Here is a 5394-nt window from a genome sequence, read left to right as displayed (position 1 = left end):
GGGGCGGTGGCGTGGGGATCGCCCGAGAAACAGCTCGGCACGGGGTGGCCTAGAGGGATGGTCGGGGCGGCGGCGGACCGGTGGTGGGGAGTGTTTTCGAGGCGGGCGGGGCGGCGCACCGCCGGCCGCGGGCGGCGGGGGGCTGCTGTTTGGCCGGCTCAGGGGGTGGGGGTTGAAGATGAACCGCAGGCCCTTGATTTCGTATCCAACGGCTACAAACTCGACTGACCAGAGATGAAAAAGTCAGACGACCGACGTGTAGCCTCACCTTGCCAGTGCGTTCAGTTTCGACAGCAAAATTCAGTTTCGATAGCAAAATTCAGTTTCAACAGTTAAGTTCAAAGATGAGCGGCTGATGTATTTTACATCTAGCACTTTGTGGTTATGTATTTTACGTCATGTATTGGAGATGCTATTAGAATTCCACTCAGGTTAACGTTGTTCGTTGTCTCTCTTGTCCTGCTTCAGCCTCGGCGTCGTACAACTCACCGGAGCTGCTCCAACGACGAAACCCTCCATCACATCGGAGCAGTACCTCGGACTCCATCTCCAGACGCCTAAGATCTTCTTCCCCTCCTCCGACAGCCAAGTCAGCCGGAGCATCCTCACCGGCCAACCCAATCACGCTGAGATCGACATGGCTTCGCCAAAGAGGTTCTACACTTGTTGCATCTCTTTTTTACTCTACATGTTATATATATTGTCCACTGAGCACTCGTAGTAACGGGAAATACGATTATTTTATCCTACTATATGACAAGCAGTGAGGTACCAGGCAACTTAGCTATCCGTGATGGACTCTCTTGAACGCCATCATTATTTATCTCTGCGTGTTTCAGCTGTGCATTTGTCGATGGGCCTGGTAGTTGAGCTAGTATGGCAGTGGCCTGGGTCCAAAGTAATAGAAGTACACAAAAACATTTTTTTAGTGTAGGATTTTCCTTGCTCAAGCCTGCCTACTAGAATCGCCAGTGCTTGAAAGGAAAAGTGAATGAAAAACATCAGAATTGGAAAGTTTCCTATGGTACTACTTTTCATGAATTTGGTGCAAAGGAATGGAGCAAAGGAAAACTGTAGGATTTGTTCCTTTAGTGTCTCCTTGAAAGAAAAACCGTAGGAATTCTAATTTCCACTTCTCCTCCTTTTCATATTCCTATTCATCAAGCACAAGACTAAGAGATAGTAGCATGATAGCATTATAATCATACATTTTCTTGTGGTTTGACTTAATCTCACCATGCTTTTTTGCATCCTGTGATCTTCCAATTGTTGTGAATCAAACACCCAGATTGGCAGAAATCCTGTGTTTTTAAATTCTCTGTTTTGCACGTGCATTCCTATCCTATTCCTGTCTATTTTGTATCCCTGCATTGTTAGAATCCTCAAATTCAAACATGCCCTTACTCAATTACTTCTGTTACAGATATGTGTCAAAGAAAACCTTGTGTGGTTTGTCCTGCTCCTGCGGCGCTGTGTTCCACTCCAGCTCAGCTGCTCCAACGATGGAAGGGTTCACCACAGCAGGGATCCGCTCTCCAGACTATCTTTCGCTGCCTCAGATCTTCTTCCCAGCCGCCGGCAGCCACGACAATTGCATTACCATCATCAACTGAGCAGATGACCTTGAGGACTACACGGGTCCGCAAGAGAGGTCGCACTCTTCCGTGTCTGCTTACGTTATGCGTCGCTTAATATGATGACATGCTACATTATCGTCGTGTTCACCTATTAGACTCCGAGTCAGTTCCAAACTAATGCTGAAACTTGAGTTTTTAAATGGTTGTGAGGTACATATTGGGGCAACAATCAATACTATCTGTCTACTATCTGGTTAATCTCTGGTGTCTACTATGAGTTTAATGTTGGGTGCAAACAAACATTAAAGGAGCCATTATCTGTATTTTTTAACTAAAGCTATTATCTGCCTGCTATCATTGGTTTTGGGTCTATCCACGGTTTGCTACCATCACTCTGGATTTGTGCATGCACTCCTTACATAATCACACTATGTTTTATTCCTATGCATGCCAGTTATTGTACACAATGGAACTGATCATGTAGAGAAAAAGAGACGAGCCTTGCGTGGCAATAAAATTTCATGCAGACGTCGTTCCATGGTGGGCGCAAAGGCGGCCCCCTCCACCCATTTCGGATCATAATCAAGAGGAAGATAACTGTTATGAGGGGGATTCAGAAGGAGAAGACCACTCCTATTTACCCCATGAGGTCTTCGCTCTAACTTGGCATGCTGATGTTGGTAATATCATGCATTTGGTGCCTTGCATTGCTTACTGTATACATTAAAGATGTCATCTGCTTAGTTTAGACATGCTTTGTGTCAATGCCATCTATTTAGTTTCTTTATTGTATATGTGAATCATGCAATGCCATCTTGTCTAGCCAGACATCATATATGTGAATTTTGCAATGCCACCCTGGTTAGCCAGTCATCTTATATGTGAATTATATCATGCCATCATTTTTTATTACGTGTTAAATTTGTCAACAATTTTAGTACATTCAATTACTCTTCCTGTGCATCAGCCATTTGGCACAGTCATGGAAAAATCTGGAGTGGAAACAAGGTCTTCAGAGCAGACAATGCTATCTAACAAAGCACATGTCTTGCTGGTTACTGATAGCTCCTCAGAGGAGGATTCAGAGACAGATGACCAGTCATATTTCCTCCCCGAGGTGCATGCCCTAACTTGGCAGGGTTATGTTGCTCATATCATGCGTATGGTATCTTGCATTGCTATGTCATTTGCTTAGTTTAGACATGATTTGTGTGAATGCCACCTGTTTAGTGTCTAATTACCATATATGTGAATTATGCAATGCCATCTTGTTGCAAGACATTACATATGTGAATTATGCAATGTTATCTTGTTGCAAGGCATTATGTATGTGAATTATGCAATGCCATGCTGTTTAGGCAAGCGTCATATATGTGAATTATATCATGCCGTCCTTTTTTTGTATTTCTCATTGCTTTTGTCGACAATGTTTGTATATTCAACTGCTCTTCCTGTGCATCAGCCATTTGAATTGGTGATGGAGAAATCTGGAGTGAAAACAAGGTCTTCAGAGCAGACAATGCTACCTGCTGAAGCAGATATCTTGCTGGTTACAGATAGCTCTTCAGAGGAGGATTCAGAGGCAGATGACCAGTCCTATTATCCCCCTAAGGTGTATGCTCAAACTTGGCAGGGTTATATTACTCATATAATGCATATGTTGTATTGCAATGCTTAGTTTTTTACATCATATACACAATATTGAATGCCATCTCCTTAGTTGACACATCATATATGCGATTGCCCTCTGCTCACTTCCTTAGTATATAAATCATATATTTGAATTATGTCATGCTATGATGTTTACATAGACAACATGTATCTGAGTTATGGCATGCCAACCCATTTTCTAAAGACATAATATAGTTATATCATCTCATCCTGTTTACATAGTCAACATATTTAAAATTATGTCATTCTATCCGTGAATTATATCATGCCATCATGTTTCCATCAACGGCATGTTTGTGATTTATGGCATGCCAACCACTTTAATAGACACATCGTATAGTTATATCATGTCATCCTATTTACATAGTCATCATATTTTGAAGTATGTCATTCTATCATATTTAGTTAGCCATCATACATGTGAAATTGTGTCATGCTATCCTTTTTAATTAGCCATCATATATGTGAAATTATGTCCTGCTATTCTGTTTGCTTAGACAACATAAATGTGAATTATTTCATGCCCTGTTTTCTTCCCTACTATCCATTGCACCTGTCTATCTTACAATGTCTGTACATTCAATTACTTTTCTTGTTTATCAGCCATTTCAATTGGAGGGATGATGGCAGTATCTGTGGGAGTAAAAACATGGTCTTCAGAAAAGATCGTGCTACCTGTCGATGCAGGTAGAACCACGGCTGTACTTGCCCAAGAACCATCCCCACCACACATAACCCACACTCATGCAGATTGTACCCCTGCCTAGTTGGACGGAGAGCCAGCTACACCCCTTCTAACCCCAACCCCAGCAGATAGACACCCAGTTCCCGTTGACACAACACCGTCTCCACCACAGAGCACCCAAACACGAGCAGTTAGTAAGGCAACTGCAGTGCCCAAATCATGAGGACCACCACTCAGAACCCGAAGTCAACGCTTAAAGCAGAAGAAGAACTGTTCTCAGGTCAGGTTTCGTAGCTATGGTTCATACTACTTTGCTCTTGCATCACTGTATTTACTGATACCAACTAATTTCAAATTTGAAGGATGCAATTGAAACTCCAATGGCGCAACAGGTACGTTTTAAACCTGTTTCTTCAACGTGTTTGGCTATTTGCTGTTTTAACTTGCTCTATGTTGATTTCAGTTTCAATTGAATAAATAGTTATGTTCTCATGCCATGCACACACTTATATTGCTGTTTTAACTTTACAAGTGTTGTTATTGCTGTGTAGTTTCCCACACTTATATTCTGTCTATGCTGCTTTTTCTTAAATAGATATGATTCGAGATGTATCTATCTTGATTTGGCAACATAAACTAGAATGATATAGACCATACAATGACCATACTACATAGATATATGTTTGTTTCACTGTTATCCTGTCCACCTTACTACTGAACTGGTAAACCTGAGATGTGTTTGTTTGTTTCTCTTTTAGAACGCGGATAAAATATTGGAGAAGAGTACCCTGTTATGCAATGGTAAAGGAAGTAATGCAGATAAGGTTCAAGATAGTGAGACATCCCTGTTGGTCTCCAAGAAAGCTGCTAAAAACTATATTGAAGACATTGAGACAACCCCAAAGTCCTGTCTTGATGTAGTATTTGAGTTACTGGCTACCACTGCTGGCACTAGCTCTTCTAACTCGTTGCCTGAATCAGTTTGGCTTCTTGAGTCTCAACTTCAAGTTGAAAGACATCAATCAAATGTTATGCGACATGAAGCCGAAGGACTGAGGAAGTCCCTGCAGAATTCAGATGCATACTTTCTGGTGCAACAACAAGCCCTGGAGGACTTAAGCGCCAAACAAGAGAAAGTTAATAAGCTTGCTAAGCATCTTGCCAACATTATGGGTACCCAGGATATTGATTCTTGAGCTCTTCTGAAGTGGTTTCAGTTCTGGACTTGTTTTGCTGCGGCGTTTATATGCTGCTGTGTTCCCTATATTTGCACTGGTGGCGAACTTTGATGCCCAGTGGATGTAATATGTGTAATAGCCGTGATAGCCTAGTGTAAGTTGCTTGCTTATTTATTTATTTATTTCCTTTTTGTCTTGTTTATTTGTTTGCTTGTAGTCAGTGCAATTCTTTTTCTGCGGTTTGCTAGTGGCTGCAATAACCTATTTTTAAAACTAGGCCACA

This window comes from Triticum aestivum, chromosome 1A, assembly GCF_018294505.1.
Source record: "Triticum aestivum cultivar Chinese Spring chromosome 1A, IWGSC CS RefSeq v2.1, whole genome shotgun sequence".
In the NCBI taxonomy this organism is placed as follows: domain Eukaryota; kingdom Viridiplantae; phylum Streptophyta; class Magnoliopsida; order Poales; family Poaceae; genus Triticum; species Triticum aestivum.
Note: the sequence above shows the minus strand (reverse complement) of the source record.